At 45.6% G+C, this 14,639-nt stretch overlaps 1 protein-coding gene across 1 annotated transcript in view; it reads left to right on the top strand.

The window, feature by feature from the left end:
• The window catches only part of RAB3B (RAB3B, member RAS oncogene family), a 73,317-nt gene continuing 65,630 nt past the window's right edge, over positions 6,953 to 14,639 (top strand). The window contains exon 1 of the mRNA XM_018044093.1: positions 6,953 to 7,070. The gene's annotated coding sequence lies outside the window, so the exon portion shown is untranslated. The remainder of the gene's footprint in view (positions 7,071 to 14,639) is intronic.

Here is a 14,639-nt window from a genome sequence, read left to right as displayed (position 1 = left end):
CAGGAAGTAGTACAGATAGGTTTTGGTGAAGGATTGGTAGGATGGGCAAGAGAGAGGGGTGGCGGGTGTGACCTGGGTTCTGATTATTCACATGCTGAACGCTGTGTGTGTGTGATTCCACCCATGGGGACAGCAGTGTGCCCTGGTGATGGGGCAGTGTCCTCACTGCGCATTTTCATTTATTTTACAATGAAAAGGCTGAGGCACAGAGAAGAAAGAAGGGCTGATTAGTGCAAGAAGTGGTGTTTGAAATACTTAACCATTTTTCTCATTATCCAAATCTGTTCCTATCCCTGCGGTAGATTGGTTAAAGGCCACAGATTCCTCCCATCTCTATTCACGCCTCTTTGTAAAGTCACTTTGCTCTTCTCATTAAAAGCCCTTTGAATCTGGGCCAGGCTTGTGACTTGACTTGGCCAACAGAATGCAGCATATGGGATGTTTTGCAGTTTCTGAGGCTAGGCCTCAGATTGTGTTTTTTGCCTTGCTCTCCTGGAACACTGCCCCGAGACCACCATGTGAACTGGTCTGGCCTGCCAGTGGATTAGAAGCCTCCTGGGAAAAAACTATGGCACTCAGCCCTCAGCCAGCACCAAATGCCAGACCTAGGGGTGACCTTCCAGCTGAATGCTGCTCACAAAGGATCTGAGATATTAACAAAATCTACAAATGAACCCATCCAGCCACCCACAGAATTGTGAGAAATAATAAATTATTGCTATTTAACCCACTGAACTTTGGCGAGTGATTGTTATGCGGGAAAACATAACCTGAAGGAACTTCTCCGTTCTCATTACCAGTGACTGGCTCCACTGTCTACCTGGTTGTTTCTGCAGAATCCCTTTCCCCAACATCTTACATTTAATCTGCCACCAGCTCCTAAGTACACACTGGATCCCTCTACCTCCCACTTTCCCCATGCCTTGACATGAGTTCTGGTCCTCTTCATCTCTCATCTGGATTATTACAGCAATCTCTAACTGGGTTCCCTCTCTCCTTTCTCCCTGCTCCCTACCCTTGCCACTCCATCTATCACACCCACCACAGTCAGAGCTATCTTTCTTTCCTTTTTTTTCCAATGTAATTTGCAGCCTGTGCGAGTATGTGTGTGTGCTGTCATGTCTGACTCTTTGAGACTCCATGGACTGTTGCCTGCCAGGCTCTTCTGCCCATGGGATTCTCCAGGTAAGCATAGTGGAGTGGGTTGCTATTTCCTCCTGTAGGGGATCTTCCTGACCCAGGGATTAAACCTGCATCTCTTACTTTGGTAGGCAGATTCTTTACCCCTGAGCAACCCACAAAGCCCCAGAGCTGTCTTTCTTACATGCAAATATAACCAGGTTACTCCATTGCTTCAAACCTCTTGCTTTTAAAGTAAATTCCCAATAATGTGATTTCCAAGGCCTCAGACCAGCCAGCCTCTGCTTCTCTTTCCAGCCCTGTCTTCCACCACTCCTCTCACAAACCGTATTTTCTAGAGCTGCTTTATACATTCTGGTGACTTCCAGGCACCTGCACCAGTTTCTCTGTTAAATGAGGCAACCTGCTGAAGAGGTCAGAGAAAAACACTTGACTTGCCAGCAGATCTACATTCCTAGGCTGGCTATGAGGGACTCACACCGGGGTACAGATCTGAACCTTGTAAAGATCTGAACATTACAAGTGACATCCACACTTAAGCTACTACTTTCTTTTGTTCAGTTCAGTCGCTCAGTCATGTCTGAATCTTTGCAACCCCATGAACCACAGCACCCCAGGCCTCCCCATCCATCACCAACTCCCAGAGTCTACCCAAACCCATGTCCATTGAGTCGGTGATACCATCCAACCATCCCATCCTCGGTCATCCCCTTCTCCTCCTGCCCTCAATCTTTCCCAGCATCAGGGTCTTTTCAAATGAGTCAGCTCTTCACATCAGGTGGCCAAAGTATTGGAGTTTCAGCCTCAATATCAGTTCTTCCAATGAACATCCAGGACTGATCTCCTTTAGGATGGATTGGTTGGATCTCCTTGCAGTCCAAGCGACTCTCAAGAGTCTTCTCCAACACCACAGTTCAAAAGCATCAATTCTTCAGTGCTCAGCTTTCTTTATAGTCCAGCTCTCACATCCATACATGACTACTGGAAAAACCATAGCCTTGACTAGATGGACCTTTGTTGACAAAATAATGTCTCTGCTTTTTAATGTGCTGTTTAGGTTGGTCGCAACTTTCCTTCCAAGGAGTAAGTATCTTTTAATTTCATGGCTGCAATCACCATCTGCAGTGATTTTGGAGCCCCCCAAAATAAAGTCTGACACTGTTTCCACTGTTTTCCCATCTATTTGCCATGAAGTGATGGGACCAGATGCCATTACCTTAGTTTTCTGAATGTTGAGCTTTAAGCCAACTTTTTTACTCTCCTCTTTCACTTTCATCAACAGGCTCTTTAGTTCTTCTTCACTTTCTGCCATAAGGGTGGTGTCATCTGCATATCTGAGGTTATTGGTATTTCTCCTGGCAATCTTGATTCCAGCTTGTGCTTCCTCCAGCCCCGTGTTTCTCATGATGTACTCTGCATAGAAGCTAATAAGCAGGGTGACAATATACAGGCTTGACGTACTCTTTTCCCGATTTGGAACCAGTCTGTTGTTCCATGTCTAGTTCTAACTGTTGCTTCCTGACCTGTACACAGGTTTCTCAAGAGGCAGGTCAGGTGATCTGGAATTTTCATCTCTTTCAGAATTTTCCACAGTTTATTGTGATCCACACAGTCAAAAGCTTTGGCATAATCAATAAAGCAGAAATAGATGTTTTTCTGGAACTCTTGCTTTTTCGATGATCCATCAGATGTTGGCAATTTGATATCTGGTTCCTCTGCCTTTTCTAAATCCACTTGAACATCTGGAAGTTCACTACCTTCTTGCCTTTTCTTTTTCCCTTTCTTTCTTTTTGAAATTGAAGTGTAGTTAATGTAAAATGAGGGTAAGTGATTGATTCTCATTCAATAAAAAGCATCACTTGTATATGTCATGTGCAAACTAGGAGTTAGAGAAGGCTGACTACTCTGACAACTAGAAAAGATATAAGGAAATTTTGTTCGTAGATCTCTTAACCCCAGCGGTGTTCACCAAGCAACCATGATTCTGCAATCTAGTAGAAAGAGCTCTTGACTTGGAGTCAGACAGACCTGATTCAAATCTGGTTCTTCCATTTATCATATGTGTGACCCTGGAAAGCCATTTAAGTTTTCTGACTTCTATTTCCTCATTTATAGAAAGAGGATGGCAATCCATACCTTGCATGATTGCACTAAGGACTAAATGAGACAAAGATATGAGTTAATCCAGTATATTTTAAGGTCTTAATGATTGTTAGCCAGTCTGATCCCAGGCCAAAGGTAGAATTTTGTCTTTCTTCTTATTCTCACTTGGCATTTAGATCTAGAAGTGGAGACAGCCCAATATAATATGATTTGTTCTGTATTCTCTCTGGTAATCACCTGCTAATCAAAACAGAGGCACAAATGATACAGCCCAAATGTCAGATATGACCTTCTTGCCCCTTTAAGATCTAAATGCAATGAGTCTGAACCTCAGTTTTTACATTTTATTGCCCTTGTCAGTTGGAAGACATCCTGAAGTTTTCTGCAAATTCCACAAAGACTTAATGCTCCCAGAGTCTCTGCGTCTACTCTCCTTTTTCAACTCAGAAAAACAAGGCCCATTGCTCAATTTTCCTACTCACTCACTCATACAACTCTTCCTGAAGCATTCCTGAGTGTAATGGCCTTTACTGAAGTGTTGAGAGTCACAGAAGATGATTACATTATATGTGTGACAAGCAACTCCTCCCACGTAATGCATTCCAGTGCTCAAACGCCCTCTGTTTACCTACCATGGGAAGGGTACTTCTGACCCTTTATCCGTGCAGCACCTACCCTTACACTGATTTTCTTACTATTTTTTTCCTTTCCCCTTCCCAGCTCTCTTTATTACTCCCCCCACCCATTTTGCTAAGTAAATTCCAAATTCCTTTCCTTTTTTGCACTGAGCAAGTTAGTGTCTCGCTTCTCCTCTCACACTTACATATACACACTTCTCAAGGCCCTAAACAGGACAAAAGGACCTCTGTATGTTAGAGTTTATCCTTCTCGGAAAGCAGTTGTGGTTAAAAGAGCGTTTTTGGTTCTGTTACAACCACAATGTTTCCTATTTATCGAGGGCTTACTATGTGCCTGGCACTCAGTCAGATGCTTTCCAGTAGCTATCCCATTTTCTTATTTGATCTTCACAACATTATTACTATTTCTACAAACAACAATGAAGTGCATGTGTTAGAAAAATGAGTTAATTTACATAAGGGCACACAGCAAGTAACTGTGTAGAACAAGGATTAAAAACTACGTCTGTCCAGTTCTAAGTCTGTGCTCTGTCCACTTTACTACATGCAAGGGAAGAAAGAGGAAGTGATAAGAAGACTGGAGGCAATGTAAACCAATACCATCTGGTCTCCTATTGTCTCTCAACCCCAAAAGGGTGCATTTTTTTGTGTTATCTCATTATTCCTGTGAAGAATGAATAGTTATTATCATGACACCCATTTTGAAAATGAGAAAACTCAAGTAAGACAGTGAAGGAGCAGGCAGCATAGGATATTTGATTTGAAGATCACAGAGGCACTAGTTCTGGGTGATTAAGAAGTTCAAGGTATGACCATGGAAGGGAAAGTGAAGAGGAGACCAAGGACTGAAGGGTCAGGAAACCACATGGCTACCAAAGGCACCAGGAGGGTGGCTAGACAGGGCTAAGGCGAATGACCATGAGCCAGAGGTTGGAATCTTCAGTGCAGAGGAGATATTGGGGGTCAGTGATGTCCTTGATAAGAGGGTTGGAAGGTGGTGTGTCTGGAGACCAAAGGAGAAGCAATTTTTGTACAAGGGTGGAAGTGGCAATGCTAACCCCACCTCTTGCTTTTGTGGTGTGTGGAGAGTAGGGAAGTGAGAAGCCTTCCTGCAGAAGGTGGCAAGAAAAGTCCTGGAGGACTGTCAAGCATTAATAAAGGCCAAGAAGTAACCTGAGTACGCTCTGAAGAAGCAGAGGGTGTAGGAAAGTTTGTTGTCGAAAGAACAGGATTCTAGAGGGCACAGTGGGAAGCACTGTCAGGATGTGGATGGTGGGAAGGTGAGTGAAAGGGAGGGGGTGGAGAAGCTCAGAAGAGCTCAAAGATGAGCCTGAGAGAGAAGTCAGACAACCAGAGGGGCTGTCTTTTGGGTGGCTCTTTGGGTCAGAGAGACAAATTATAGATAAAGTCATAATGGAATGTAGGGAAAAAATGTTTTGATAGCTGACTCTGTTGTCTAAGATTTTTTTCTTAAATTGATGTATAGTTGTGTTAATTTCAAGTATACAGCAAAGTGATTCAGTTACATAAACATATAAATCACTTTGCTGACAAGTTCTGATTAGCCAAAGCTACGTTTTCCAGTGGTCCTGTACAGATATGAGATTTGGACCATAAAGATGGCTAGGTGCCAAAGGATCGGTGCTTTTGAACTGTGGTGCTGGAGAAGACTCTTGGGAGTCCCTTGGACAGTAAGGAGATCAAACAAATCAGTCCTAAAGGAAATCAATCCTGAATATTCACTGGAAGGACTGATGCTGAAGCTGAAACTCCAACACTTTGGCCACCTGATGCATAGAACTGACTCACTGGAAAAGACCCTGTTGCTGGGAAAGATGGAGGGCACCAGGAGAAGGGGACAACAAAGGATGAGATGGTTGGATGGCATCACCAACTCAATAGACATGAGTTTGAGCAAGCTCCGGGAAATAGTGAAGACAGGGAAACCTGGCAAGCTGCTGTTAATGGGATTGCAGAAAGTTGGACATAACTGAGTGAGTGAACAATAGACTTCTAAGGTTTGAGAAGGGGGCTGACTATGGGGAGGAATTATAATTCTAAACCAAACATGGCAGCTGGTTTCTGTGACTTCAGGAAGACTTGAAATGAAGTCCAGGTCTGTATGCAAGGATGGGATGCTATTTACTTGTTATACCTGCCGTCTCTGGCAGAGCTGGGACTTTCTAATGACAAGGAAAGAACATTTTCTCACTCCAGGCTACTACTGGTAATGGAGAGCCATTGGAAATGTTTTGTTTGTTTCATCAGGGTGGAGGTAACATGGTGACATATAGAACAATCACTCAAACTGCTGATGTAGATGGTAGCTTGAAGAATGGAAGCAGGGAGACCCACTGGGAGCCCATTGCTTTAGTTCAAGCAAGAAGTGATGAGGCCTGAACCAGGGTGAGAGCGGTGGAGATGGAGAGGAAGAGAAGGGATAGGATACCTTGAAGTGAAGTGAAGTGAAAGTCGCTCAGTAGTGTCTGACTCTTTGTGACCCCAGGGACTGTAGCCTGGCAGGCTCCTCTGTCCATGGGATTTTCCAGGCAAGAATACTGGAGTAGGTTGCCATTCCCTTCTCCATAGGATACCTTATGGAGGCGTTATTACCAGGCTGATGGGATGTAGGATGTGAAGGAGTGCATAGTGTATACAACAATGCCCAGGTTTCTGGCTTCGCTTCCAAGTAGACAGCCATCAGATCCTACCTCTCTCCGTGGGCTTCTTTTGAGTACGAAGTGATAAACGCACAGGCGAGAAATGGCATAGCTACAAACCCGTCATCATCTACTTTATCATCAAAGCCCTTTGATCATCCTACTAAGTTCAGTCTATGGAACGAGGCGCGAGAATTAAGATAAATCACGATAGTCAACCAGGTATTGGGGATCTTCGGGTCCCCAAGAAACCTCGTATCCCCTACACCTGCCGGGAGCCGAGGGCCAGGCGAAAGCGGGCTCCGCCCCTGGGCGGGGCATGGGTGGGGCCTGGAAGCGGCCGTAACCCAGCCCAGCTGCAGCTCGAGCCTCTGCCCGAAGTCGCCGCGGAGGGGACCGGACCCGCCCCGCCCCGCCCCCCACCTCCCTGCTCCGCGAACCCGCTGCGCCTTCTGCCGCCCGCCGCCAGGTCCAGCGGTTCCGCGGCGCTGCCAGGGAGCGAGCCGCTCGTCCTCACCCGGAGTCCCAGGTAAGGGGCGCGGCCCGGCAGCCCGCCTGGGGCGGATCTGGGACCGATCCCCGGAGCGGGGCGCGGGGCACAGTGAGCGGGCATTGAGAAGGAGCACAGGGCAGCGGAAGGGACACCAAGAAGAAGGGGGCCAGGGAGGCCACTAAGGAAGGGTACCGCGGCAGTGAGGGGGCACGTAGCCCGGGGAGGGGCCCTGAGGAGGGTCTACCCGGGCTTTGAGGGCCGCGAGGGGAGACCCAAAGGCAGGGGCAGCGGGATCGGAGAAACAAGAAAGAGGGCGCCGGGGCTGGGTAGAAGGCTGAGCGGCAACTGGAGCTCAGCGAAGGCTGGTAGAGGGGGAAACTGGGGGGAGGGGGATGGAGGCGGGGGAGATGTAAGAAGGGAGCTGAGAGGGGCCGTGCCGGCAGAGGGTACCGAGCAGCCGACGGGCGGGGAAAGGGGTGTTGAAGCGAAGAGATTAAGGAGAGCGAGGGAGGGGAGGTGTGGAAGTGAAGAGCTAAGGGGAGGGGTCTGGGTGGTGGGGGTCGTTTTGAAATGGAGGAGTGAGACGATGAGGGGAAGGCGCGCTGGGCAGGAGCAGGATGCTGGGCGGGGAGAGGGTAATCCGAGTGTGGTGTGGAGCGGAGCCCAGCTGGGTATAGGCAAGGTGGGTAATTGGAGTGGGGGCTTGGAGGTGGGAAGCTAGGAAGAATGAGAAGGTGGGAGGCAAGGCTAGGTCTATCCAGGCTGCAGAGAAAGCGGGTGGGGAGCTGGTGAAGGGAGAGTCCTGGCCTTGGATATGGGCTGTGGGAGCCTGAGTTCTGGCTAGAGGTGGGCTGTGGAGAGGCACTGCAGTCTAGCAGGGGGTTGGGGGAACTGTCCTGGAACTTGGAGAGTTTAGGGTGGTGGATGGGCTGGGTCATGGTGCAGAGAAAGCCAGGTGTGGGTTGTGGTGTGAGAGTGGGATGATGGGGGCCCAGAGTGGAGTCCAAGAGCATCCGGATGCTAGCCCTGTCTTAGCTCCTCACAAGCTGAGGAGGGGGCGCAAGCCCTGGACCCTATTACACTGCTACCTGGAATCAGAGACAAGAAGAGAATCACTGACAGGGAAATTCATCCACAGGCCGACTCTTGTTCTAGAGTCCAAGTGTAGGAAGAGATTTTTAGGGAGGGCAAAGTGGCAGCTTCCGGCAGCTATTAGAGGTGCAGAGGGGAGTGAGAGAAGGACAGGGACATCCATCTCAATTGCATGGAATCCAGATGGAAATGGGTAAGGAATAGTAAAAGGAGCTGGATGTGTTTGTGTGCACAGGTGTGTGCCCACCTGTTCTACTCATATAAACGGAGAAAGACAAGGGAAGTCTGTTGAAAGCCGCCTGTGGTATAAAGAAGCCCTGGTGCTGTGTTGTTGCTGTTTAGGTGCTCAGTTGGGTCAGATTCTTCATGACCCTATGAACTGCAGCCTGCCAAGTTCCTCAGTCCATGAGATTTCCCAGGCAAGAATACTGGAGTGGGTTGCCATTTCCTCCTCCAGGGGATTTTCCCAGCCCAGGGCTGGAACCCATGTCTCTGCATTGGCAGGCGGATTCTTTACCACTGAGCCACCGGGGAAGCCCCTGGTGCTTGTTTGCAGGAGCAAAGACATTCTGCTGGAGGATGGTGGGTCAGGGAAGACTTTGAGGTCATGAAGGATTTAGCTAGCAGGAGGAAAGTATGTTCCAATCAGAGGAAACAGTATGGAAGAAGGCAAAAATCTAAAATGATCTCCAACCCAAGAAATAAATCTCCAGTTTCTTAAGGATTATGATGTGAAGGGAGGCACCAGTAACTGGTAGAGGATGTTTGGAAAGGTTTTTCCTCTAAGCTGGAATTCCTATGGTTTCTCTTCATCTCCCCAGAGCACAGGGGAGATGGTACACAGTAGGTGCTCAATGAATGTTGACTGAATGAATAATTGAGCTGTGGTTTTGCTCTTGCCTCCATTTCCTCACCTACTCCCAAGAATTGTTGTGAGAATCAAATATAATTTGGGTGAAAGAGCTTCATAAACTGTAAAGCACTGTATAGAAGAGAGAGGCCACTGACGTTATTATGCAGGTTTGCCTGCATTATGGTGGTCATTTCAACCACTATCTCTTTCCAGCCTGGAGAAGGAAGTGAACATTCATCAAGCATCTATTGTACGCAAGGTGCAATACACAATGAAAACGCCTGGTAGAGTGCCTGGCATTTAGTAGTAGGTGCTCACTAAATGAGAGCTCTTATCATATTGTTTCTGTGGCTCTAAGAGATCAGGGGAATCTTCCCACAATGAGGAAGTGGGCTGGGCTGGGCTGGTGGTGGGGAATGCTTTCAAGAAAGGTTGAATCAGAAAAGCGAGTGGAGTACGGCTTTAGGGAGGAAATTGTGTTTAGCAGGGTGAAGTTCAACTGTCTAACTCCCAATAGGAAGACAGAATTACATTTACTGAGCACCTGCTATGTGTCACATAGCAGCATATCTGTATGCCTTACCAACATTGTGAGTGAACTGAAAAGTGTTAGTTGCTCGGTCGTGCTGGACTCTTTGCAACCTATGGACTGTAGCCTGCCAGGCTCATCTGTCCTTGAAATTCTCCAGGCAAGAGTACTGAACTGGGTAGCCATTCCCAACCCAGGGATTGAACCTGGGTCTCCCTCATTGCAGGCAGATTCTTTACCGTCTGAGCCACCAAGATTGACTGTAGTCCTCCCGACAATGCTTATTTTACAAATGAGGAAACTGTCTTACTCATGCAAAGTTTCATGCCAAGGTCAAATAGCTAATAAATGCTAGGCCTGGAAACTGAATCTAGCCTGTTTGTTTGGAATCCCAAGCAATTTCCACTACCCAGGATGACTTGGTAGAAGAAAACATGAAGCACACAGACAAAAAAATTTTTTTGGAAAGGAGTTATAAAGCACTGTCATATACTAGTTTTAATTCTTCCAGTAGTTTGCCCAGAAGTCATTTTATAAACTCATTTTATAGATAAGGAAACGGAGACCCAGGGTGAGATCTGCCTAAGGTTACACAATTGCTTAGAGAGCCACGGCTCAGTCCAGGTGTCTCTGACTTAATCCTGTGCTCTTTCCATCAAAGGGAATTTCCTCCGTGTACCTCTCCACTATGTGTATTCAGCTGATCTCTTGCTGCATTTTAGGGCTGTCTCCTCTCCTTCCCCCTTTCATGGCTGAAGTTGACCTCTTCCTTAGTCAATCAGACTCAAAGTGTTATTTTTCACACCAGTTCTCCTAGGACCCATATCCTTCTTCCCCCTAGCCTGAAACCAGAGATGACTTCCTGGATGGTCCCTGGGCCTTCATCTGTATTGCTTGTCACGAAGAGCAAGAGCTACACAGCTCTATCATTTATATGACTGTCACAAAAGAGAGGGAAGATCTGATTGATGCTTATCTGACAAATGCAGTTCTGCATTGACCTGTCTGCTCAGATCTGCCTCAGGCAGCTGCCTGCTGGGGTGATTTTTACCTCTCTTTTGAATGTCTGTGTAGCCCCTGCCTTCCTTTTGAAAAGATCTCCTTGGGGGCTCCCATCTGAACCTATCTTCCAGCTGAACTTCTCAGCTCTCTGGCTCTCCCTGTTCTCATACCATCTTCTGGGAAAGCTACACTGTGTGCACATAAACAGAGGTTGGCAGTACAGTATGGCAAATGCTAAGAAAGAGATCTCAGGGTGCTGGGGATGTTTTTCTTTTCTTTTTAAAATTATGTCTGTTTATTTTGAATTGATTGACGATGGCTTTACAAGACTGGTTTTTATTTCTGCCATACTGGGGATGCTTTTCTATTCACCCTAAAATTGTTGTGGGCTTTCCTAGTGGCTCAGTGATAAAGAATCCACCTGCAATGCAGGAGTCGCAGGAGACACAGGTTCGATCCATGGGTCAGGAAGATCCCCTGGAGGAGGGCATGGCAACCCACTCCAGTATTCTTGCCAGGAAAAAAACCTCATGGACAGAGGAGCCTGGCAGGCTACAGTTCATGGGGTCACAAAGAGTCAGACGCAACTGATCACATATGCAGTAAAATTGATGTGGTTTTTATTTTCTTTAAGCCCAATCCAGTCTGAAAGTCATCAGATGAAAGAAGTTCTAGTAATGATGCTCCAACTGACTTGCTGTGTGACCTTTGACAATTCAGTTCTCTTTGTGGAACCTTGATTATTTTTTCGCCTGAAAATGAGGGGAGTGTATCAGACCAGGAACTGAAACTATTTTTTTACTCTTGGCTCACACCTATGGCAGACATAGCTAATAAAGACAGGCACTTTACCTACTAATTCTATGCAAGGCCAGTATAGTTTTTTTCCATACACTGTATGTATGAAGCACCCTTATACACATTTTCTCATGGACTGCAGTACACCAGGCTCCTCTGTCCCCCACTATCTCCCAGAGTTTGCTTAAATTCATGTCTGTTGAGTTGGTGGTACTATCTAACCATCTCATCCTCTGTCATCCCCTTCTGTTTTTGCCTTAAATCTTTCCCAGCATCAGAATCTTTTCCAGTGAGTCAGCTCTTCCCATTAGGAGGCCAAAGTATCAGAGCTTCAGCTTCAGCATCAGTCCTTCCAGTGAATATTCAGGTTTGATTTCCTTTAGGATTGACTGGCTTGATCTCCTTGCTGTCCAAGGGACTCTCAAGAGTTTTTCCAGCACAACAGTTCAAAAGCGTCAATTCTTTGGTGCTAAGCCTTCTTTATGGTCTAACTTTCACATCTGTATATGACTACTGAAAAAACCATAACTTTGACTATATAGACCTTTGTTGGCAAAGTGATGTCTCTGCTTTTTAATATACTATCTAGTTTTATTGTAGCTTTCTTTCCAAGGAGGAAGCATCTCTTAATTTCATCCTGTAATCACTGTCTGCAGTGATTTTGGAGTCCAGAAAAATAAAATCTGTCACTGCTTCTACTTTTCCCCCTTCTATTTGCCATGAAATGATGGAACTGGATGCCATGATCTTAGTTTTTCGAATGTTGAGTTTTAAGACAGCTTTTTCACTCTCCTCTTTCACCTGCATCAAAAGGCTCTTTAGTTCCTTTTCACTTTCTGCCATTAGAGTGGTATCATGTGCATATCATGGGCTTCCCTGGTGGCTCAGAGGTTAAAGTGTCTGCCTGCAATGCGGGAGACCTGGGTTCAATCCCTGGGTTGGGAAGTTCCCCTGGAGAAGGAAATGGCTACCCACTCCAGTATTCTTGCCTGGAGAATCCCAAGGACGGAGGAGCCTGGTGGGCTACAGTTCACGGGGTCCCAAAGAGCCACTTCACTTTCATGTGTATATCTGAGGTTGTTGCTGTTTCTCTTGGCAGTCTTGATTCCAGCTTGTGATTCATCCAACCCAGCATTTTGCCTAATGTACTCTGTATATAAGTTAAATAAGCAGGGTAACAATATATAGCCTTACTATACTCCTTCCTCAGAGAACATCATGAGAAACGCTAGACTGGAAGAAACACAAGCTGGAATCAAGATTGCTGGGAGAAATATCAATAACCTCAGATATGCAGATGACACCACCCTTATGGCAGAAAGTGAAGAGGAACTAAAAAGCCTCTTGATGAAAGTGAAAGTGGAGAGTGAAAAAGTTGGCCTAAAGCTCAACATTCAGAAAACAAAGATCATGGCATCCGGTCCCATCCCTTCATGGGAAATAGATGGGGAAACAGTGGAAACAGTGTCAGACTTTATTTTTTGGGGCTCCAAAATCACTGCAGATGGTGACTGCAGCCATGAAATTAAAAGACGCTTACTCCTTGGAAGGAAAGTTATGACCAACCTAGATAGTATATTCAAAAGCAGAGACATTACTTTGCCGACTAAGGTCCGTCTAGTCAAGGCTATGGTTTTTCCAGTGGTCATGTATGGATGTGAGAGTTGGACTGTGAAGAAGGCTGAGTGCTAAAGAATTGATGCTTTTGAACTGCGGTGTTGGAGAAGACTCTTGAGAGTCCCTTGGACTGTAAGGAGATCCAACCAGTCCATTCTGAAGGAGATCAGCCCTGGGATTTCTTTGGAAGGAATGATGCTAAAGCTGAAGCTCCGGTACTTTGGCCACCTCATGCAAAGAATTGACTCACTGGAAAAGACTCTGATGCTGGGAGAGATTGGGGGCAGGAGGAGAAGGGGACGATGGAGGATGAGATGGCTGGATGGCATCACTGACTCGATGGACGTGAGTCTAAGTGAACTCTGGGAGTTGGTGATGGACAGGGAGGCCTGGTGTGCTGGATTCATGGGGTCGCAAAGAGTTGGACACGACTGAGCAGCTGAACTGAACTGAACTGATACTCCTTTCTCAATTTTGAACCAGTCAGTATTTCCATGTCTGGTTCTGTTTCTTGACCCACATACAAGTTTCTCAGGAGACAGATAAGGTGGTCTGGTATTCCCATCTCTTTAAGAATTTTCCAGTTTGTTGTGATCCACACAGTCAAAGGCTTTAGCAGTCTTAATGAAGCAGAAGTAGATGTTTTTCTGGAATTCCTGTGCTTTCTCCATGATGCAACCAATGTTGGGACTTTGATCTCTGGTTCCTCTGCCTTTCGAAACCCAACTTGTACATCTGGAAGTTCTCCATGCATGTAGTGCTGAAGCCTAGCTTGAAGGATTTTGAGCATAACCTTGCTAGCATGTGAAATGAGAGTAATTATATGGTAGTTTGAACATTCTTTGGCATTGCCCTTCTTTGGGATTGGAATGAAAACTGACTTTTTCCAGTACTGTGGCTACTGCTGAGCGTTCCAAATCTGCTGACATATTGAGTCAGCATCATCATTTAGGACTTTAAAAAGCTCAGCTGGAATTCCCTCACCTCCACTAACTGTGTTCATAGTAATGCTTCTTAAGACACACTTGACTTCACATTTTAGGGTATCTGGATCTAAGTGAGTGATAACCACACCATCATGGTTATCTGGGTCATGAAGACCTTTCTTGTATAGTTCTTCTATGTACTCTTGCCACCTCTTCTTATGACAGTGATCAAAACCATCTCAAAAGAAAAAGAAATGCAATTAGGCACAATGGTTGTCCGAAGATGCTTTACTAATAGCTGAGGAAAGAACAGAAGTGGAAAGCAAAGGAGAAAAGGAAAAATATGCCCAACTGAATGCAGAGTTCCAGAACATAGCAGAGTATAACTTTTCAATAAGCATTGCTGAGAAATAAGAGGAGAATGATACAATGGGAAAGACTAGAGATCTCCTCAAGAAAATTCAAGATATCAAGGGAACATTTCATGCAAGGATGGGCATAATAAAGAAGTAAATAGGAAAGAGAAGAAATATTTATGTAAAGAAATGGTGACTCTAACTTAATTTATAATAATTGAGAACAGAAAAATAAATATACAACTTTAAAGAATTGGTCATGTGACACAACGATAGGGTTAAATACGGTATAGTCAATTGAAATGATATTTACAAGGAATTTTTAAAGTCTCAGTAAAATGTTTATGATATAATGTTAAGTGAAAAGGAGTAGGATACAAAACTAAAGATCTCAGCTACTAAATAAAATACACACGGATACACATGGAAGAT

Source organism: Capra hircus, chromosome 3 (assembly GCF_001704415.2).
Source record: "Capra hircus breed San Clemente chromosome 3, ASM170441v1, whole genome shotgun sequence".
In the NCBI taxonomy this organism is placed as follows: Eukaryota; Metazoa; Chordata; class Mammalia; order Artiodactyla; family Bovidae; genus Capra; species Capra hircus.
This window is presented reverse-complemented; position numbering and strand designations above follow the sequence as displayed.